At 41.8% G+C, this 24,440-nt stretch overlaps 1 protein-coding gene across 2 annotated transcripts in view; it reads left to right on the forward strand.

The window, feature by feature from the left end:
• Positions 1 to 24,440, forward strand: part of HECTD4 (HECT domain E3 ubiquitin protein ligase 4) — a 5,422,508-nt gene that overhangs the window by 4,136,169 nt on the left and 1,261,899 nt on the right. The window lies entirely within an intron of this gene.

A 24,440-nucleotide genomic window follows, 5' to 3' on the forward strand; every position in this document is an offset into this window, starting at 1 on the left:
CCTGGATTTCTAATTGAACCTGGATCTCCTGGATAGTAGGCAGGGTGTTTTGCAACTAGGTTGGTTTAGAAATCAATGACCTTGGTCTTGTCTTCTGTAGAGTTTGCACTGTTAAAATGTATAATTTAAATATGCAGATTAGGTTTAGTAAGTATATCATGGCAGTCTTTCCTTTAGAGCATTTTTTTATTTTTTAGAATCACAGAGATTCTTAATAACTCTAAACAATGCATGTGTAATAATAACTTGACAGTTGCCTTTGTACATTTCTACAGTTATGTTACACTGTCAGTTCTATCCTTTGTTTTATAGTTTGTCTTCAGATTTCCAAGAACTAAGTTTTGCCTTTTTCGTTATAATTTGGAAATTAACTGAAACTGTTATACCCTTTGGAAAATATTTATCTGCTTTGCTTTTGGAGTAGAACTTCAGATACTGGAAGCATCACATCCTATAAAGCATGCATATGTTTGTACAGTATGTAGCATGTTCCTTGGCCATTGCTACTTCCGCTTCTTTTGTAGTTCCTCTTTGTTGTCTTCTCCAACGGCATTGCATAGTCACTCTACACCTTCAAGTATTTCTTTCTTTTGTTTTAGACTCGTATCTTTTTTCTTTGAATCCATTTTTGATTTATTGCTAAACTGGTTTGTGAGAAATTGTGGTCAGGGATACTGATTGTACCATTTGTTTTGAAACAAATAAAAACTAAACTTTCTTAATTTGGACCACTTATGAAGAGCTTGTCATTTTAGGTCAGAACATAAGTTCATCATAATTTGTATTTCTTCTTATAATTACTTTTAGTAAAAGTAGTCTAACATGTCTGCTATTTAATGTATCGTTGTTAACAAGCTGTTTCCAGTTGTCCAGGTACAGGGTTTATTCCTTCTACTTCCATTGGTCTACTGTTTGACTCTGAGTAAGTCATTTAATCAGACAGTGTTACTGGATCACCACTGAAAAAGGAGCATGTGTCCACAGTAGACTTACCTGGTCAACAGACAGATAACATTAAAAAAAAAATGTCAGTTTGCTTTATTCAGTGTTCTGTACTTGTAATATTTAATTTTGCTTACTTGACAGATGGAGTACTAAATTAAAATGGAATCACTGTAATGATCACAGATTACATTTGATAATGGGCATAATGTCCGGTATTTCATCCTATGAAATGAATTTCATTATTTGAACTGTTAATTATTGCCCTTGACCATGGTAGTGTCAGTTGAGTTGTGTTGCTATTTCTGTGGCTGGACATTGACTATAATAAGACACTGTTACATCTTTTTAACCTTCATGTCTTGGAAAGGATCAAGGATGTATTGTATGGTGTTGCCTTTCATTTGACTGTCACACTTTTTGTATCATGTATTAAGTTTGGAGTATGAACTCCCAGATATCTTATTTGATAATACTCATATCAGAAGGTAGTAACACTTTGTCCAGTATAAATTCTTTAATATTTGGGGCACTAAACCAGCAAAATTACTTCCCATTGCATTTTCTACCAAGGGGCTGTTCTTTGACAAATCCTTTGAAAACCCCATGTTATGCGTCATGCAAGACACATGGAGGTCTGTAATATGACTGGTGTTTTCTGTTTTCTGCTCTTTCAGTTAAAGTGCATGCTGTGTTTTCACTCACTTTTTTAACATCTTTATTAAATTATCACATTTTAAACTGTAGCATGTATTCACATTAGTACAACAAAAACACGCTATATTAACCGTTTCCATTATTAATGTCATACAGTATGCATACGAGTTTTCTTTTTAAATTTTTTTTAACTCCATAATTACATAATTTATTTATTATTTCTTTCTTTCTTTATTTGTTGACTGGGTTAGTCTCACTAGGCTAATAGCCTCTTTTCAGGGAGGAAGTATGAGTTGGGATTGATACTATTAGAAGAAATTTGGTCAGGGCATCAGAGAACTTCCTCTGCTGTTTCACATTCATGGCAGGCCATAGTGTAGCTGCGAGTGTTAGCTGAGTTGATTGGAGATGGAGAAGCAGTTTAGGAATTGCACACAAGAGAGCAGAAATTACGTTCTTGTTGGCTCGAAGTAAGGACTGTTGAGCAATGACAAATTTTTTGATGAAAACAGTAGGATTACAAATAGTGGGGAAAAAGGATGCACCACACTTAAAATAACTGAAACTGATGTAGGTTTGGAGATGCAGATATCCTGTACTTTATTAAATGAGGAAGAACTTGCTGATGAGACCTTCCACGGTATCATGGTCGGATATGATTAAGAGGTACTTTCCTGATGAAAGGGAAAACAAAGAAGAAAGAGAGATGGTAGTAAATGTAACAGAAGTTGATGTTTATGAGAAACAGGGGCAAGTAAAACAAAATAAATCATATGCTTGGGTAGCCGCAGGACAAAAAGTGAAGGAAATAACGAAAAAGGTATGAATTTTCTTTATAAATGCTTAATAGTGTGAACTGAAAGTAAAAAAGGATTCACCTATAGACTGATATTGTGTGGGATACCATTGATGTTCAACTAGGACTTAAGCGTGGGGATGTATGGACTATTATACATTTTGGACTAGATACATTCTATGAAATTACATTTGAAACATATAAGGAAGCTGAAAATGTTGTTACTGCCTTTGAAGGAAGGAAAGATTCTGAACCATGAAATTATGTAATCACAGGGGTGAATATTTTACTAAGAAAGAAGATAAATTAAAACTCAGTTTAGAACTTCTGAAGTGACTGCTGATGTACTGAAATTATTACTTTTTTTTTGATAAGTGGAAAATTAATTTGATGTTAAAAAACTTTTGATGATAGAAAACTGTGGAATTGGGGGATGGAAACTGAATGTTTAGACACAAAATGATGAAATTGTGGATTTACTTTGTGTATTTAATTTAAATGTGAACTAGATATGTTAAAATATTGGTATTAGCTGAAAATGTGTTGTCATTGTGGGACTGGGGATCATTTGATAGGGGAGTGTACCAAAATAAAATGTTATCTGTGTAGAGAAGTGTAAGAAATGCAGAAGTATTGATCATTACTACTAGTATGAGTGTGAACAAGTAGAGGACAAGAGTGAAAGTTTAGATAATGAAGTAATGCAAACTGGGAATTAAATGAATATGAATAAGGATGATGAAGAGAGGGAATAACTTTATTGTAGAGGAAACTGAAGATTATTAGAAGTACGAAATCAGTTTGAAATTTTAGGTCAGGAAGATGGTAAGGTAGAAGATGATGAAAAGGGGGATAAAGGGATGATTGGAAGTAGAGTTTAAATATGGAAAAATTGTTAACTAAAACTGCAAAGAAAGGAGAGGGCGAGTGTGATTTTTTTAAATTGTAAAAGTTTGATAAATGGTAAGAACAAAACTATCAGTTGTGAAATGGTGTCAGAAGCAGAAATGTGATGTCATGTTTACAGGATATAAGAGTTTTAAGAATAAGGAAACAAATTGAAATATGTGATGGAGTTAAGATGGAGTTTTGAAGAAGACATGTTTAGGGGTGGTGATACTATGAAACTTTTAAGTTATTAGATGTTATATAGTATAGTGGCTAGTCCTGGAAGGGCAGTGATATGCGATATAAAACATGGGAATACAGTTTGAAGACGCATATGCTTTTAATCAGAAAAATAAAAGGGAAGAATTATTTCAGGAGCTTAAAAATTGTGATGCTTAAGATGGATATTGCTGTTATGGAAGATTAAAACTGTAATTTAAGAAAATAATGTAAGATTTTTAAGGATGTTAAAATAAGAAAGCAATTATTAAACCGGGTCTGGTAATTTGGGGAGGAAAAGAAATTGTATGTATAGAAGAGGGAAATGAATAACAGTGATGATTTTATTTATTCTGATGGGGCCTTTTTCCTAGCCATGGGAGATGAAACATTTACAGGCTGCCTTTATCCATTAGAGACATAGATGCCAAACCAGGGATGAATTTCATGTTCTCCATCCAGTTGTCCATGTTACATTTTAATTGGGTTACAGAAGAGCTCCGCTTCACGTGGATGCAGAGTCTGTTTCAGAGAAGGGTTAGTCTCTGGGATATATACATGTCTCTCCAGCAGGTCCTGTTTATATCACAGGCAAAGTTTAAATCCTTAGAACAGGTAATTCTGGTGCTGTTTGTTTTGCAGATATGGAGGAAGCCCATCAGGGTGGGGTCTGACAATCCATTTTATGTCAGGTATGCATTTCCCCTCAGCAGGCTGTAGGACACAAAATACAGGGGTAGGGCCTTCAGGAGGTCTGCACAGGCCGTGTTACTACTTATGCCCTGCATCGTTTTAGTGAGCAGCCACTGTGGACATTCCAGTTGTTGGATGTGTCTGACTAGGTACATACCAAAGGGGCACTGTACTCAATGCTAGATCTGATGAGTTGATGAGTACTGAATACAGTGGAACAATGACCTCCATGAACCTAGATGTCATACTTTTGTTTATAAGTTGTACAGCATAGAATGATTCCCCCACTACTGTAGACACATGATGGTCAACGTTTAGATTACTGTCTGTGTTTGTCCCCCAGTACCAGACTACTGGGTCAACTCTTAGGGGTATGTTATCAATATGATAGTTACCAGGGGTAGATGACTTCCCGAAATATACTATTATGCATTTCTTACATTTATAGTCCATGGCTCTGACACCAGTTACTTGTGTGTGTCAGCCCTTTCTGGAGAACATTTGTGTCAGTGGAGGATTCTATGATTGCTCCTAATTTACAGTCATCTGCAAATGTAATCATCTAGAGGCAGTTGACATTAGCCTTGACCTAAGAGAAGTAAATGCCAAAAAGGAGCAGTCCCAGGACCAATACCTGAAGGACTCCTCTTGTGACTGACCACTTTGTGGAGGTGAACTTCCCAGTTCTAACTTCCTGAGTCCTGTCTGTGAGTCAACTGGCTATCTACCAGGTGACATAAGGGTTTTTACATAACCTCTTGAGTTTGTCAACAATGTCTGAGTTGGATATTATGTTAGATGCCTTGGCCAGGTCAAGGTAGGCACCATGAACCATTTTGCCCTCATCCATTGCTTTGGTGATCTTCTCAAGGAAGTCCACCAGGTTGAGTAGGCATGTCCTGCCCTTGACAAAACCTAGTTGGGTTGGGTCCAGTGTGTGTGGAGGTTTCCTATGTCATAGTTGATCATTTCCTTGATAATTATTTCCATGGTTTTGCATATGTGACTTGTAGTTCTGTAGTTTCCAGGGTCTGTAGATGGCCCACCTATCTGCAGAGGGATAACTGTTGCTGTTCTCCATTTGTGAGGCACTAAGCCTGTTTGGAGACTTGAGTTAAATAGCAATGGCCACAGGGCCTGATAGGTCATATTTCCTGCTATTTAGAAGGCATCCTGAGATATTGCCTGGGCCCACTGATGCAGTGTTATTGACCTTAGAGAGGGCATTAAGGACCTCATCCATAGTGATAGTAGGGGAAGTTATATTTGATAGAATTTTCTGAGGAGAGGTTGAGGAAAGAGCTGTGTAAAGTTGGACCTGTTACCTAGTGATAGTAGGAGGCAGATGTTCATCATGTAATACTGCTGCAGTCATCACACTCGGGTTATCCTGCCATCAGGCGGTCCCGCAGTCGGCCGAATCCCAAAGTCCTGGTCCGGCGTCGGTTGTCGTCGCTTCTTCCCTGACGTCAGTGCGACAGGGGTATAAAAGAGGCAGCCGATGCCATTTTTTCCAGTCTTTCTTGCCGCACGGTGTCCGAAGCAGAAGCAGTTCGCAAGTGCCGGTCTGCTAGCTCCTGAGATTTTCTAATCGAATTTCAGCCCGAAGTCTTCTCTAAAGCTAAGTACCCCGTTGGGGAAACTTTTCTTGCCTCAGACCGATGTCAGACAAAGTTAATAATTGCATTTCTTGTGGGAAGCAAATACCTCATAAGGATTTTCATTCTTATTGTATTCCTTGCCTAGGCCCAAACCACAACGTCTCTGGTTGTCGGTTTTGTGCTAGGTTCAACAAACGTACAATCAAGCGTCGGGCAGATTTCGCCCGACATTATTTTGGCAGAAAATTTAATTATAGCATGTCGTCGGAGCAACCGACATTAGCAATGATTAAAAAACGCAAGGATAAGGACCGGCAACCAAGGCCAAGACCAGATACCGACGCCTCAGCAAGGCCTGCCACCAGTTCTCCGGTTTTCAGTGAGGTGCCTACGCAGCCCCTGACTACCGCAGATTTAGAAATTATGACGGCCTCCCAGACCGAATCTGCTGGGCCTCAGGAGCCGGTTCCATCTCACCCCTCGGACGCCAACCCTGACGGTGATCCGGAGATTTTGGACAGGCCTTCGGTTTCTGAAGGTGTCTTCAAACCGACAACTATCTCTATTAAGTCTTATGCTAAACTTAAAGCCCCCTTAAAAGTTAGGAAACCGGGTCCACAGTCCCCCCCACAGGCCCCTATGCCTAAAAAACAGATGCTTAAGATGGCTGAGGATTTAATTACCCTTATCAGGGGTTCACAACCCCCCCCCCTGACAAAAGGCCTAGACTGGAAGAAGATTATCCTTCCTCTGACCAAGCATCCATTTCCTCAGCTAACTCTAAGGACCAGGATTTTTCCTTCCCTCCTTATGAAGACTCAGATGCTGGAGAGTCCATTCCCTCTGTCTCCCCCCCTGAAGACTACTCTTTTGGGGAAACTTTACACACCATGAGGGAACACTTCCACTGGGAAGGCCAAGATTACTCTGACTCTAAGAAAAGACTCTGTGAGTTTCTTTTTCTCCCACAGCATAGACCCTTGCAATTCATCCAGTTTTAGACATTTTGGATGATGTTTACACCGAATCTAGTCTAAACCCAGATTCCTTACCTACTGCACCAGCTAAACCAGACAGATACTACCGAGTTCCTGATTCTCATAAGTTTCTATATAAAAGCCCTGTTGCAGACCCCAAAACCATTTCCCAGGGTCCCAAGGGGGTTAAGGCCTCTACTGCTAAGAATCCACTACCTTCTGAAAGAGATTCCAGAGCATTAGAAAGATGGGGGAAGAAAGTGTATACATCTGCCACTTTGGCCATGAGGGCCTTAAACTGCCAATTCCACATGCTAAAATACCAGCAGTACTTGATTACACAGTTAAAGCAGAAAATGATCCCCCAGACAGATCAACCTGATTTCAAAGAGATGCAGGATTTGCTGCATGCAGCAGAACAGGTGGGAAAGCATTACCTTACAGTGTGGTTTTGATTCATTGGAAGCCTCATGTAGAGCAGCTGTCACAGGATCTGTAATACGTAGACATGCTTGGCTAAAAGAGCAAGCCTTACCAGAACATGTCAAACCAAAGTTATTGGATGCTCCATTGCAGAAAGATGTGCTATTTGGTGTCAAAGCAGAGGAAGTTTTAAAGAAAATGGAAGAAAAGGCAAAATCTATGCAGACGGTTAAAGATTTTTTACAGGTACAACCTCCTCGTTTCAGCAGAAACTGGCCATCAAAAAACTGGTCCTTTCCTGCATCAGACAGACCCCAAAGGGGTAGGTACAGATGCCCAAGGGGCAAAGGTCAGCCACAAGGTCCTTTCAGGCCTAGACAATGGCACACAACAACTCAGAGGTGGAGACGAAAGATCTCAACCCTTCATGAAACAAACACAATGACTTCCCTCTTCGCCTGCCAAGCAAAATTGCCCTGGCAGCACCTTTGGGAGGAAAACTGGCTCTATTTCCACAAAATTGGTGCATCATAACAAAGGACAAATGGGTTCTGGATATTATTACCTGAGGCTACAGATTTCATTTTCACACTTTACCACGGATGAGAGGCATGCCAAATCTGCCTCCAAACCAATGGGCAGAGGCACAAATGCAAATTTCAGCTCTCATGGATATGACAGCAATTCAGAAGGTACCTACAAAGGAGCAAGGTCAAGGTTTTTACTCAAGACTATTTCTAGTACCAAGAAAGGACAAAGCCTGGAGACCCATTTTAGACCTCTCAATTCTAAACACTTACCTGGAGGTACCCAAATTCAAAATGCTCACACTACAGCAGCTTCTTCCCATGCTGGGCAAGGAGTCTTGGCTGGTAACATTGGTCCTCAAAGAGGCATACCTGCATGTCCCTATCAGACAAGATTGCAGAAGATACCTCAGATTTTTGGCAGGTACAACGCATTATCAATTCTCTGCATTGCCCTTTGGCTTATCTACTGCGCCCAGAGTATTTACGAAATGCCTGGCATCAGTAATTGCATACTGCAGACAACGAGGAATACAAATTTATCCATATCTGGACGATTGCCTGATCCAAGCGGACAGCAAGGCCATTCTATTACAGCATCTGGCATTTGTAACAAAGCTGCTGAGTTGCCTAGGGTGCACAGTAAACAAAAAGAAGTCAAAGCTAATACCCTCACAAGACTTAATATTCCTGGGTGCCAGGTTAAATACAACGGCCCAGATGGCTTATCTCAAGCCAGACAAACAAAAACAACTGACTCAATACTTCAAAAAGATGGCAACTTTTACCCAGCTCACTGCAAGGAAAATCCTGCAGACATTAGGGTTCATGGCATCCTGCATTCAACTAATTCCACATGCAAAGCTGCATATGAGGAAATTGCAATGGTACCTGAAAAGTCTATGGGCTCAACACAGGCACAGCCTCGAAACAAGTATACCTCTCATTCCCTGCCTTCAAAAAGAGTTCCTATGGTGGGCTCAAGCATGCCAAATAAACAAGCATCTTCCTTTTGTCTTACCTCCAGCAAACCAAACTATGACAACAGATTCTTCAGACTACGCCTGGGGAGCACACATGGCAGGACAGTGCATACAGGGCAAATGGTCTGCAAAACAAATGCATCATCAACCAAAAGGAGATGCTAGCTGTGCAAAATGCACTGACAGCCTTCAAGGACCTCTTGCATCCAGGACAACTACTAATAAGGACAGACAACACCGCAGTCATGTGGTACATAAACAAACAGGGAGGAACACACTCCTACCCTTTATGCAGACAGGCAATGACCTTGTGGAACACAGCATTGACTTTCAAAGTACAACTGCAAGCACAATTCCTGCCAGGAAACGAAAACATATTGGCAGACGAATTAAGCAGAAATTTGGCAGATCCTCACGAGTGGAGACTACACCCACAAGTATTTTCAATGATAACTCAAAGGTGGGGACGCCCAGACATAGATCTTTTTGCCTCCCCCAACAATTGCCAACTACAGAAATTTTGCACAAAGACTTATCATTCCCTAGCCTGGAAAGTGGACACCCTATCATTCAGTTGGACAGCATTGACAGTCTATGCCTTCCCACCACTACCTCTCTTGACCAAGGTATTACTGAAAGTCAGATCAGAGAGACCTCAAATGATCCTCATTGCTCCGGACTGGCCACGTCAGCACTGGTACCCATTACTAAGGACCTTGACTCACAGCCCTCCATGGATCTTACCTCACTTCCCACTTCTGTTGACTCAGCAAAACTCTCAGATCCTTCACAGTCAGCTCAGACTTTAAATTTAGCTGCATGGAGAATACCTTGAATTATCAATCAACATTTCTCTCAAAGGACGTCCTGAATGTCATTTTGGAGGCCAGGAGGCCCAGCACCAGATAAACTTACTCAGACAAATGGAAAATATTTTGTGCATGGAACCAGGCTAAAGGCCAAAATCCTTGGATACCAAACATTCCTCAAATATTGCAATACTTAACTGAGATGCTACACAAAGGTCTTTCTTTCTCATCCATTAAGATCCATGCTTCAGCCATTTCAGCTCAATATAATACGGATCCTCCCATATTTTCACACCCTTTACTAAGGCAGTTTCTCAGAGGGACTAAGAATATAAGACCCCCCCGAAAACCCCCGTCAGCTTGGGACCTCAACTTCGTTTTAGAAAAATTAACACTGCCTCCTTTCGAACCAGCCTTCTCAGCAGAACTACAATACTTGTCATGGAAAACAGCTCTCTTGCTGGCTATCACCTCAGCACGCAGGGTCTCAGAACTACAGGCACTTATGGCAGTGGAACCTTTCATCATTTTCCATCAGGACAGAGTCTCTTTATGAACTAACCCAACCTTTATGCCAAAGGTAGTATCCAGTGTGGCTTTGAATCAGACCATTCATTTACCCACCTTCTATCCAAACCCCCAGAATAAAGGAAAAAGACTCCTTCACTCTTTGGACATTCACAGACAGCTACGTTACTATTTGGATAAGACAAAGACCTTCAGAAAAACTGACCAACTCTTTGTATCCTATACTGCAGGTTCACAAGGAAAGGCTATTTCAAAATGGACCATCTCTAAATGGATAGCACATTGTATCCGTTTTTGCTACTCGCACCATGGGAAAGCAATGCCTGTTAATATTAGGTCCCATTCTACCAGGGCTACAGCAACCTCAGCAGCCTTTCTCAGGGGGTTCCAACCAAGGACATTCTGGAGGCAGCTACTTGGAGTTCAGTGCACACCTTTACCAAGCACTACCACCTTCCATTATACTCAAAAACCAGAGGTGGTTTTGCCACGGCAGTTCTGCAGGGCATCCTAGCTACCAAACCCAGTTTAGTACCAGCCACCCATCCATAGCTTTGGGATTCAACCCAAGTGTGATGACTGCAGCAGTATTACACGATGAACATAGTAGTTTTGTACCTACCATAAATGTAGATGTTCGAGTGTATATACTGCTGCAGTCCAGGTTACCCTCCCACCATCCCCTCTACATACCAGGGTGTTAGTTATAACTCCATGTACATCAATCTAATGGATGCATGCCTATATGGTGTATTTGCTAACAGCTAGTACTATTGTTTATCTACTAAGGTATTTTGCATAGTTATTTGTATTGCCTTCCTAGTTGGGGGCACCTGACATCTGGGGCAAGAAAAACTGAAGAAAATGGCGTCGGCTGCCTCTTTTATACCCCTGTCGCACTGACGTCAGGGAAGAAGCGACGACAACCGACGCCGGACCAGGACTTTGGGATTCGGCCGACTGCGGGACTGCCTGACGGCAGGATAACCCGAGTGTGATGACTGCAGCAGTATATACACTCCAACATCTACATTTATGGTAGGTACAAAACTGTACTTTATATTGATGGTATTTCCTGAGGAAGGGTTGAGGGAGAGAGAAAGGGTAAAGTAAGAGCTGAATTTGTCCGCCAGTAGGTTTGCTATATATCTTCTGGCTGAATATAGATGGCTGCATTAACAATAAGCTCTGCATACAATTGTGTATAGTCTTTGAGGCTGCAGACATAGCTCATGTTCTTGGCCTGGGAGGTCAAATTTACCTCAGATTTGGCTTTGGTAGACTTTATTTGTACTCAGAGGAGTTTGTTTAGTTTGAGGAGTGTTTTTATTGTGCTGTGTGTTAACACCTCCTAATGTTTGCCATGATTTTCTTCCTTCTGTTATATAGCCTACTGATGTGATTCCACTGGCGTGGCTTGTTTTTTGAATTAGTTCTGTACTTCTTCCTGGTAGGTACAGCTACCTCTATGCAGCTCTTAACATGCTTGTATAGGGTTTCTGTGAACAGTTCCATGTAGGCAGCAGTGTTCTCAGGGTTTATGGGGGCTTAACATTTTGCCAGGTTATCATTTAATAGCAAGAAGTTAGCCTTAGACTAGTTCTTGAACATTCCAGGTTTTGCTGGGGTTCCAGGTTTTATTTTTACTTCACAGGAGACCATTTTGTGGTCTGAGATTGTCAGAGAAGACATTACACTTGGGGGTGTGCAGCACTCTCCTATATTGCTGAGGACCAGATCCAGTATGTTTGCGTCCCTGGTCGGTGTATTGACAATCTGGTCCAGGTAGGTTTTGTTTATAAAATCCAGGAATCTATGAAACTGCACATTTGGTATCGTACACGATTCCCATTTATTAGTGGGTCAATTAAAGTTGCCCATGAATATTGCATTAAGTTGGATGGTGAGTGCTTCCAATAAGTTTAAATGTGTTATGGTTTTCCTGGGTCATTGAGGGAAACCTATAGATGTAAGGAAGTGGTATGGGATTTTGCCTATGGTGATTTGAACATGGAGAAGCTCAAGTGCATTGTCCTGTTTGACCTGCTTTGTGGTATATTTATTTTTGATATAAATCAAGACACCTCCACCTTTTAGTCCCTGACTGTGTAGCAGCTGGCCTACATCCTAGCTGACAGGTTCAGCGCAAACTTCTCCCCCCCCCTCCCCACCAAAAGGTCAAATATCTATCCCAGCAGAGTGCTGCCCCCCTGACATCTCAGATGCTCAGGTAAGAGCTGCCCTCTCTAAAGCAAAAAACACAGCATCAATGGGACCAGACAGTGTCCTGGGCTGCGTCCTACATGAACTCCAAGAAGAGCTAAACCCAAACATAAAACTACTGTTCAATCTCAGCCTTACTACAGGATATGTACCCAAAGAGTGGCGTACAGCAACAGTGGTCCCTCGCCACAAAGGTGGTGCCTCAACGGATCCTGGAAACTATCGCCCCATAAGCCTGACTAGCTTGGTCTGCAAAGCTATGGAAAGGATCATCATGGACCTCATAAATAAAGATATTGGGGACCTACAGACACTGGATCCTACCCAGTTCGGCTTTGTTAATAGCAGATCCTGCCTCTTAAACCTGGTCGATTTCTTTGAAACAGTCACCAAGGCCATTGACGAGGGGAAGGTGGTCCACACAGCCTACCTGGACCTCGCAAAAGCCTTCGATACAATATCCCACTCGGGCATTATAGATAAGCTCACCAGCTTAAATATAAACCCCTATGTCACTAGATTGGTTGCAAACTGGCTCAAGGACAGAACCCACATGGTTAGAATTGCTGGAGCCATGTCAGACTCCAAACCAGTTACAAGTGGCGTCCCACAAGGCTCAGTCCTGGGACCTCTCTTGTTCGGTATATATTTCTCGGAGGTACAGGCCAACACAGAAGGACTGTGGCTGACAAAGTTCGCAGATGACTGCAAACTGGGCGCCATAATCGACTCTCCAGCCGACACAAGCATCCTCCAAAAGGGCCTCATAGAAACAGACAACTGGTGCCAGAGCCATGGCCTCAAGCCAAATGCCAAAAAGTGCATAGTCATCCCCTTTGGCAAAAACAAAGTGCCCACAAATTACCACATAGGTGGTAATCCATTAAGTACAGAAGAAGTAATTAGGGACCTGGGGACCCAAGTTGATAGCAATCTCTCATTTGACAACCACGTGGCCAAAGTGGTTAGAAAAACATTTTATATAGCCCACCTAATCATGAAGGGATTCACATCTAGATCAGGGGAGGTCATCGTGCCTCTTTAATCATCCCTCATCAGGCCCATAATTGAGTACAATGCCCCTTTTGGGATGTACCTTACCAGACACCTGCAGCAACTGGAAAGACCCCAAACGTACCTCACTAAGAGGATCAAAGGGCTCAAACAGATGCCATATGCTGCCCGGTTAAAGAAACTCCAGCTCTACACAGTGGCATACCGCCTGCTCAAAGACTATCTGTGCCTGACATATAAAGCCATGTCCAACCCGGAATTAATGGACATGCTGCACCTCAGAAAATCCAAATCCCATCGAGCTTACACGCTCGAGAGACTTGAACCTCAGCACTGAAATAAGTAGGACATGCTGGAGGGACAGATTCATAACCCAGAGGCTCCCTCCACTCTGGAATAAAATCCCAGTCCAGGTTAGGCAGAGTCCCTCATTGACTGTCTTCAAGAGGAATCTTGATGAGTGGATGGGAGATCGTAGGTTTACCCCGGGTATCACTTCTGTGTCACTGTTAGACAGAGGCACAGTATACTAACCTCGAAAAAGGGCATAGCAAAATTAATTTAAAATGGGTGGCGAAAGCCAAAACTCTGGCTAGGCTTATAAATGCCCTAGGGCAGATAGCCTAGTATGAACCTATGAAGCTATATGTGCAAGGTGTGCTTTAAACCATGTCTCAGTGACTGCACAGACATCAGAATTCTCTAGGGTGAGGAAAGCTTGTAGGATGTGGAATTTTTTGTTTAGATTCCCAGCATTGGTCAGTAACACCTTTAGATTTTCTTGGTTTTGATTCGCTATGTTAGAAATACAGTCGGTTTGGCATTGCCTAAAAAAGGCACTGTGGAGGACAATGTTTTAGCTAATATTTGAAAGCTTAGAGGGTAGAGGTGTAGCCCAGCCCTGGAAAAACAGTGTGGTGTGTTGACCATCTCCTTCCCTGCTGACAAATATTGTATCCCCTTAGAATTACACCAGAAACTAAGCCAATTCCTTGTATCTGAGGAAGAATCCTATGCAGTCTACTTGGTGTATAAAAATAAATGTACAAACACTACCATGTATAAAATCCTAAGCTTTCTGGACTTTGTTGCATGCTTCAGAGCCCTACAGATTTCTTCCCACTGTTCGTTTGTAGATTTCCTTTCTTTTTCCCAGTCTTTTCTAATTTCCTCAAATTGGTTCATGGAGTTATCATGCAATTTGTGTATGCCCTACTAACTTTCTCTTAACAGCATCTTCATAGGTTCATACTAGGCTATCTGCCCTAGGGCATTTATAAGCCTAGCCAGAGTGTGTTTGGCTTTTGCCACCCCTTGGAATGAGTATACTGTGCCCATTTTAAGGTTTAGTTTACTGTACCTCTGTCTAGCAGTGACACAGAAGTGACCCCCGGGGTAAACCTACGATCTCCCATCCACTCGTCAAGATTTCTCTTGGAGAGTTAGTGAGGGGCTCTGCCTAACATGGACTGGGATTTTATTCCAGAGTGAAGGGAGCCTCTGGGTTATGAATCTGTCCCTCCAGCATGTCCTATTTATTTCTGTGCTGAGGTTCAAATCTCTTGCTCGCATAGCTCTGGTGGATTTGGATTTTCTGAGGTGGAGTATGTCCATTAATTCCGGGTTGGACATGGCCTTGTACGTCAGGCATAGATCGCCTCTGAGTAGGCGGTATGCTACTGAGTAGAGCTGGGGTTTCTTTAGCCGGGCAGCATATGGCATATGTTTGAGTCCCTTGATCCTCTTGGTGAGGTACTTTTGGGGTCTTTCCAATTTCTGCAGGTGTCTGGTAAGGTACATCCCAAATGGGGCATTGTATTCAATTATGGGCCTGATGAGGGAAGAGTAAAGGGGCACAATGACCTCTCCCGATCTAGATGTGAATCCCTTCATGATAAGGTGGGCAAGATAGAAGGTCTTTCTAACCACTTTGGCAATGTGAGTGTCAAACGAGAAGTTACTGTCAACTTGGGTCCCTAGGTCCCTAATTACTTCTTCCGTACTTAATGGATTACCACCTATGTGGTAATTTGTGGGCACTTTGTTTTTCCCAAAGGGTATGACTATACACTTTTGGCGTTTAGTTTAAGGCCATGGCTCTGGCACCAGTTTTCCGTTTCTATGAGACCTTTTTGAAGGATGCTTGTGTCCGCTGGAGAATCAATTATGGCGCCCAGTTTGCAGTCATCTGCGAACTTGGTCAACCACAATCCTCCCATGTTAGCCTGTACCTCAGAAAAATAAATACCGAACAAGAGAGGTCCCAGGACCGAGCCCTGTGGGATGCCACTTGTGACTGGTTTAGCGCCTGACATGGCTTCAGCAGTTCTGACCCTGTGGGTTCTGTCCTTGAGCCAGTTTGCAACCCATCTTATGACATAGGGGTTTATATTTAAGCTGGAGAGCTTGTCTATGATGCCTGAGTGGGATATTATGTCGAAGGCTTTTGCAAGGTCAAGGTAGGCTGTGTGAACTACCTTACCCTCATCAATGGCCTTGGTGACTGTTTGAAAGAAGTCGACCAGGTTCAAGAGGGAGGATCTGCCCTTAAAGCCGAATTGGGTAGGATCCAGTGTCTGTAGGTCCCCAATGTCTTTGTTAATGAGTTCCATAATGATCCTCTCCATAGCTTTGCAGACCAGGCTCATCAAGCTTATGGGGCGGTAGTTTCCAGGGTCCGTAGAAGCACCTCCTTTGTGGAGTGGGACCACTGTTGCTGTACGCCATTCTTTGGGTACATATCCTGTAGTAAGGCTGAGATTAAACAGCTGCCTTATGTGTGGGTTTAGCTCTTCTTGGAGTTCATGTAGCACGCAACCCGGGACACCGTCTGGTCCCATTGATGCTGTGTTTTTAGCTTTGGAGAGGGCGGCTCTCACCTGGGCATCTGAGATGTCAGGGAGGCAACACTCTGCTGGGATAGATATTTGTCCCTTTGGGGGGGAGGGGGGAGAAAAATTTGCACTGAACCTGTCTGCTAGTATGTTGGCAATGTCTGTGGGTTCAGTGTATTTTTTGTCATTTTGGACTAACTCTGAGCATATCTGGGAGTTTCCACTCAGGTTTCTAACATAACTAAAGAAAGCCTTGTGATTATCTTTAGTGTCTTGTGCAATTTTTCTCTCAAAGTTGGCCTTGGATGATTTTATGAGTGATCATAGTTTTTTGCTAGTACTGATCAGAGATGCCTTCCCTTTTATAGATTTTGCTCTATCATGTAGTAGCTTCTTCCTTCTGTTGTATAGCTTATTAATGGCTGAGGTCCACCAGACAGGATGCCTGCCTTTGGGAGAATAGGTCTTGGTTTTATTTGGGATTGCATGATCCATGCATTCCTGTAGGTTTCCATAGAATGCGTTAATAAAGGATTCAGCAGAGTGGGCTGTGGTTTCCACTGGCCCAGGGGCCTTAAAGGATTCCACTTCGGTCTTAAGAATTGTGAAGTCAGCTTTTGAGAAGTTCTTCACTGTGGTCTTCTGTGCTGGGGGTGGGGGAGGGATGTGGATTTCCAGGGAGATTAATTTATGGTCCGATCTTACCAATGAGGGGTATACTTCAGGTATGGAGCATTGTGTCCCCATGTTTGTGATGATCAGGTCTAATATGTTTTCCCCTCTTGTGGGAGAGGTGACTAGTTGTTCCATAGCATTTGAGTTTATGAATTCTTGCGCTAGGGTATTGGGGCTTGAGTAATGCTCCCAGTCTACGTTTGGGTAGTTGAAGTCCCCCAATATGATGGTGTTTGGATAGACCTTCATATTCTCCAGTGTCTTTAGGAAGTCAGAGTGGGGTTCCTGAGTTTGATAGGGTGGTCTGTAGCATGCTACAAACTGGAGGGCGGTTTTGCCCACTGTTAGTTGCACATGGATGATCTCCAATGCTTCATGCATTGCCACTAACCTGGAGGTGTGGGTATCCTTGATGAATATGGATAGTCCCCCTCCTTTTGTGGTTTGGTCCAAGTTCTGGAGCCGAAAAGCATGATATGAGGTATAACCTTATAGTGCTGGGGTGCTCTCTGGAGCCTTGAACCAGGTTTCTGTCACTGCACATACATCGATGTTCTCCATACTGAGGAGGGCTTCGAGAGCGTGCATCTTGAGGTTTAGACTTCTGGCGTTGAGCAGCATTACCCTTAGTTTCTTTTTGCTTGTGTTTTTTAGGGAGGTGGGTTTGTCTTTTGAGCCTTGCCTAAAAAAGGCACTATGGGGGTGGCAAGAGCCTTTGCCAATATCTGAAAGCCCAGTGGTGACACGTGCAAGCCGTCCCTTGCGAAGCAGCGTGGCTTGTCGAGCATGTCATCCCAAGCAGACAGACTCTGGATCCCCTTAGAATGACACCAATACTTAAGCCAATTGTTAAAATTGATCATTTTGTCTTTGTACTGTGGCATCATTCTTGGTGAGGGTAAGATGCTGCTCAAGGTCAGGGTCATACCAGCCTGGGCTACATAATCAGAGAGCTCCTCTATGTCTCTTTTCATGTAGTCCAGGGAGGTACGTCTCAAGTCATTCACACCAGCATGGACAATGACTGAGTCATATTTGTACCTGCTTTGGAGTGACCTGAGTGCTTGTGTTATGTGGCGGATTCTAGCGCCCGACAGGCAGCTTACTGTGACCTTTTCCTTGTTCAGCCTGGTGAGCGGGACGTCAGTGTGTCTGACTATAGAGTCACCTATTACAAGTGTGTCAGGTATGTTGTTTAGCCTTAAGGGCTTTGACTGGCACACTGACTTTGTGAATTATGTGTTGTATGTGTTTTGTTTTGAGGTAGTGGTTGCTTGGATGTCTGCTTTGGAGGTCTCTGTTGCTTTGGTAGATTTTTATTTAGCGCCTCCGAGTATGTTTTTGTGTGTTTATGTGTTTGGTTTGCAGTTGTGGTAGGTCTATGTGAGACTGGATTTGTGGTGTGTGTGGTTTCCTTCTCCTCCTGACTGGTTATGCCAGTACTGAGTCAAGAGAGCTCAGCCTCCAGTTTGGCTATATGGTTGCATCTCTCACATATATTTGTATTTGTTGGGAGGAGGATAGGGTTGTCTGTATACATGAGGCAGTTGTAACATTGCTTCAAGATTCTCAGATTCACCAGCTGAATTGGAGAGGAAGCCAGCAACTGTCCCTTCGACATGCTAGAATAGTATAAGGAACTGCAATGAAACTGAATCAGAAAGGACCTATAGGGGATAGGGTACTCAAGGGGATTTTAGGGGGATGTAGTGCTTTTTTAGTTAAAAAGTGCTTACCTTATACAAGATGCCTATAGGAGCAAGTGCGGGGTTTTTAGATTGAGAAAAGAATGCTTAGCTTGAGAGTTAGAGCAGTTCTAAGGGAAAAAATGAAGAGCAGACTTTGTGGAGCCGGGAATGGTTTAAACCTGATTAAGCGGCGCTGCTCGATGCTGCGCTATGCGCAAATTCATGCAAAAGCGGGCTTTATAGCAGGGGGTTAGAAAGAGCTATGAAATGGCTCAAAATGGCCAATAAGCTACAAGTTACTGGGCTGGAACCACTCCTTTAATTGTTTTTGATTCAAAAGTCTAAGGGAGGTGGTCTTTTACTCAGCACTCTCCTACCCCTTTCATTTTATCTGCTCTCTAAGTCCCTGATAGGGAAGTCTCTAACCTGCAGTCTAAACTCCTGCTTAACCATATCCCACTCTCTAACCTTTCCCTCACATCTTTTTTGCTCCCTATGTTTTGAATCATTTGCTAATTTCCCCCAGTAAATTTCAGTCCTCTCTTGCCTATTTCCTACATCCCTGCTTGCAGACAACCATATTGGTTAAATCTCCTTTCTTCATTCCTACAGTGTCTTAGTTCTTAGAATACTTTCTGCTGCTTTATTAATGCAATATTCTGTATGGTTGTTTGGTTGTTACCCTTCTCCTTAAGGACATGCATTCAGATTCCTAGTCTCTGCATCTCTTGAACTCCCCCTTCTCCTGCTTCTTTTTCATTTTTATTTCTAACCTGCTTTCTGCTTGAGTTATGTATATGAGCCTTAACTGTGCAGCTTTAAAGTATAAGAAAAAACAAGCTGCAAAACTGATATAACACAAAAACTTGGTAGAGAAAACCACTTTATAAAGCAAAGCTTTCGGGCAGAACCCTTCTTCAATACTAAAACATAGCATCAAACATTTCACACTTTAAATACAGGTCATCAGTCACATGATCAGCAGCCAAAAGAAATCATGTGACCACAAAAACAAAATAAAATACAGAATATAAAACACAGAATGTAAACATATTATAAAACTTTAGAGCATAAGAGTCTATCCTATATAACATACATAATTCATGAACAATTACATCACAATTTGGTACTTTGTAGTTTAACTAGTATCGGTTTAAGGCTAGCCATACTGTTCAAACCTGGTGGTGAATCAGCAGCAAGTCTCAATATCCATTCATATTCCTTAGTCTCTAAATGGTTATTTATATCACCACCCATCAATGTAGGATATACAATATCAATCACCCTAAACTTAAATTTATGTTCATTACCAAAAATAGATATATGTTTATACAAGGCATTCTTATCGTAGCATCTCCTAATCTCTGATTTATGTTCAGTAATACGCTCCTTCAATTTACGGGTAGTCTTACCCATGTAAAACGAAGGACAGGAGAGACATGTAGCCAAATAGACCACAGAAGATGTAATACAAGTGGCTGATACTTTAAACTTAAAAACATTACCATGAGTGGGATGTATAAAAGTGTCACTATCATTACTAATAATATCAGCACAACACATACAATTAAAACACTTAAAAGTGCCATAGTTCACTGAAAAGGGTACATGCATGGATCTACTAAAATCCTTGTAACATAACATGCTCTTAAGTGTCTTCATATTTCTATATGCAAAGCGTGGTTTATCACCCAAGATAGCCTTCATCTCATCAGAGGCCATAAGGATGGCCCAATTATTAAATATAATTTGTTTGATAAAACCTGACTTTACATTAAATGAAGTAACATATCTAATGGCTGTCTCAGATTTATTCCTTACATAGTCATTACTTGTACCAGACAAACCTTCTAAAAATGTCGGTTTCAAGCATCTCTCTCTATCTATCATCACATTATGTTTCAGACCAGATAGAAGGTGCTCATCATATCCACTAGATATAAAATCTTTTATCATATCCTCCAATTGCCAGGAGAAAACAGTGTCATCAGTGTTTAACCGGCTTACTCTACTAAACTGAGACTTAACAATGCCTTTAAATATATGCGGTGCATGCATGCTACCAAAATGGGTGTATCTACCAGAATAAACATCTTTCCTATGTAAACTAGTATGTAGAACGCCTTCATGCATCTGTAACCTAGCATCTAAAAAAACTATAGTGTTATCAGATGTTTCCATTTAAAATTTTAAAAAACTCGTAGTTGAATTCAAAAAAGTCAAAAATTCATTTAACTCATCCAATGTACCACCCCATATCATAAAGCAATCATCCACAAAATGTTGGAAAAAGCAAATTTTATCAACAAAAGGATTGCTTTCATTATATATATGATTCTTTTCCCATTGGTAAAGGACCAAGTTGGCATATGTGTTGGCTACCGAGGTACCCATAGCTACCCCAGTAAGCTGAAGGAAGAGAGTGTCATTAAACAAAAATATATTATTTTTCAATATTACATCCATAAGACAGCAAATATTTTCTATGTGTCTGATATTTGGACTAGGTTGTGAGACTAAAAATTCTCTCAACAATTCAAGCCCAATGTCATTTGGAATGACAGTAAAGAGGGAGGTAATATCTAGTGTTACAAAATAATATTTACACTTATCTAATGCATCATTAATACTATTGTGCCATAACTGCAGCTTACACAATAAATCTGATGTATCCCGTAAAATAGTATCACAATGAGGCAAGTAAGGTTGTAACTGTCTTTGTAAATATAAAGAAATTGGTTCGGTTATCCAACCGCCACCTGACACAATAGGTCTCATCGGTGGCTTCACCATAGATTTATGAATTTTAGGGATACCGTATAGATGTGGAATGACAGGGCATGGAACAGTGAAATAATGAAACAGATCTAGACTAATGTCACCATTCAGCTGTAATTCATAAATAACCATATTCACATAGGTAATACACTTTCTGACCTCTAAGGTTGTAATAGTCTTAAATGCTGTGCTGTCTTCAAGTAATACAGACACTGCTGACATATAATCATTTCGGTCCATCAAAACAACCACACCACCCTTGTCTGCTTGCTTAATAATAACATCATCACATAATTGTAAACTCTTTAGCGCTTTATATTCATTGAAAGTCAAATTATAAGTCCTTTTCTTCACATTATTAGAGTATAAAGTTCTAATTTGGGATTCACAAATGTCATGAAATGCCTTCACGATAGGTACACTAACTGGTACAAAAGTACTACGTCGTTTACACTGCCCTGCGACAGTAGCAGAGTCACCAAACAAAAGTCTCAGGTTAACATTTCTAGAAAATAATTTCAAGTCTGTGAGCGCAGACACCAAACTGTCACTGCTAGTAGGTATATAATTAAGCCCTTTACACAGAAAAGAATAATCCCTTCAAATCACTTAACCCTAAACCACCTTGTTCTTTGGTGAAAACCAGCTTATCCCACTTATGTCATGCCTTATTCTCTAAAATAAATTAACTCAACTTTTTATTACCTGTCATCCACAAATTCTATTTTTTTTTAACATTTTTATTAATTTATCATTTAAGACATAGGCAAGCATACATTAACAGAAAAGAAAAAAACATACTAACATATTTTTCATTTACATATGTTATACATCACATATACTTTCTTTCTATGCAACAGCCATCAGTCCAAAATTACATAATTTACTCAATTCCTGACTTCCCCTAAACCACACTCCAACTACTACTCTTGAAAATTATTCTGCATGCATTGTTCCCACAGCTTCCATTTATTTCTTTGTAATTTGCTCCTTCTCTTTTGTAAAGATTCCCTCTTTCAGTTTTTTACCTTTTTTTTTCTAAAATTCAGTACTTCAGATACAGTTGGCTTAGACTTTGTGTAACATTTTCTAGTAGTTGCTTTTTTGGCAGCCACCAGAATTAAACTTAACAAGGCCTTGCCATGTCTCAGCAATTCAGTTCTTGTGTTCCACCTGAAAAGAATAATTTCTTTTCTTACATCCATTTGTTCACACTGTCGCACAATATTTCTGACAGAGTACTTGGTAGGGAATTTTTTTAAATCTGCCAACTTATTGCATTCTCATAATGTATGTTCCCAGTTACTTCTTTCTTCCTCATCACACCTCCAACATTTGCTAATTGAGGAAAATATCTGATATTGTTAACCCTCATTCATTCCTTACGTGTGGGTATCGGTTCCGACCTCGGAACCGAGCCAGCCATCTTCCAAGCTCGCGTCAGCTCCAAACTCTCGAGCTAAAACTCTTACCCAGAATTCTACTCTCCCTGTTACCCCAGATTTCATTTGCCGCATCACCATTCGGTCGTGTCAAGCTACTTCTCTTGAGCTAAGTACAATATTTTTTGTCATACTAGTCTAAAACAACTTTTTCTCTCAGAAAAGTTACTAAATTATTTTCTCTTACCTTATCGCATTTAGTGACTATCCCTTCTTGAATCTTTTCAATCCCCTTCATCCTATTAACCACGAGGTATTTTTTTTACCATCGTTGGTAAACCGCTTTTCCTCCTTACCTTCAGGTATTTCTTGTACCATTGCTGGTATTCTTTCTGATTTTCCTTCTTTCCTAACATGGCAGATAAAAAAGGTAGTCCAGGATTTAAGAGATGTTCAGATTGTGGCCATAAATTACCTACTTCAGATGCACATTTCCTGTGTGACTATTGCTTGGGTGTGCCTTATTTATCAGTTGACCTACCCTGTGGAATTTGTAAGAATTTCTCTAACAAGGCGTTGATTGAGAGGAAAAATAAATTGTTATTGAAGGGGCTACTTAAATCTCCCTTTTCAGAGGCTATTTCTGGGTCAGAGGCTTCAACCCCTCCAAGATCCCATAAGACAAATACTGATGAACATACAAAGGCCAAGTCTCTTCCTTCGTCCCCGGCTGGGGACTCCCACCACCTGAGACCCAAGAGGGCTAAGCTTTCCACTTCGATCTGACTTTTTCAGCTCCAGCGCTTTCAGTGCCTAGACCTTCGGCACTGAGGCCATCGGCACCATCTGTGATTTCGGCAACGACTAGCATGCCCTTTACCGTATTGGCACCAAGGGGCTCCTCGGTTCAGACTTCTCTACCGGCACTGACTATCCCTTCGATGCAGACTGTTACCACATCGGCTCCGACACCTTACCCGAAACCGACAACTCAGTTATTGACACCGATTATTTCGGTCCCAGCCTCAGCGCCGACAACCACTTCGGCACCGACCTTATTGTCAGTGCAGACCATAACTTAGGCACCGATGATTTCCTTGGTGCAGACACCTGTAGTTCAGTTCCTTATGGCCCTGTTGTTTTCAGTGCAGACTGGTGAGGTGGGCACCGAGCTTGCCCCATCTTTGGATAGACCTGACTCTCCCTCAGCCATGTCCGTGAAATCCACTAGAAGCCTCTCTGAACACGACGTGTTGCATCTTGTGGATCAAGTGCTTTGGGCCAGAGGTATCCCACCCCCCCAGGACCTATCCTTCCTTGGGAGGTGATCACCCTTTGCCAAAGCCCCCTACTTATTCTCCTCCTTCATTGCCTTTGAAGCCCCTTGTTATAGCACAGTCTTCCCCCTTTACGGTTCCCTTTATGGACCTCACTAAGGAACCGCAGTTGCCTTCGTGGCAGGAGAGTTTTGCTACTATCCAGGATGTCAGCTGTGGCATATGTAATTTGGTGTTTCACAACCATCTAGGGACTGCGAATCGGCAGGCTAAACCACTTAGGGGAGGGGTGACCCTTGTCCTGGACAGTCACCCCTCTTCAGGTGGACCGGCCTTCCAACTAATGGAGAAAGCTTTGGTGTCAGCTGGCAATACTGTGCTATTAATCTCCCTGCCCTCCTCTGGACCGCAATGTACACAAGTCGCTCCTAGCGGACACTGGGTGCAAGAGCCTCAGGATATACTCCCACAGGAAACCCCTTTTGCGTTGTCTTCCCCAGCTTCTCCCTCTGAGGAAGTTCATCGA

This window comes from Protopterus annectens, chromosome 4.part0 (assembly GCF_019279795.1).
Source record: "Protopterus annectens isolate FY-2018-M chromosome 4.part0, PAN1.0, whole genome shotgun sequence".
NCBI classification, from domain to species: Eukaryota; Metazoa; Chordata; order Ceratodontiformes; family Protopteridae; genus Protopterus; species Protopterus annectens.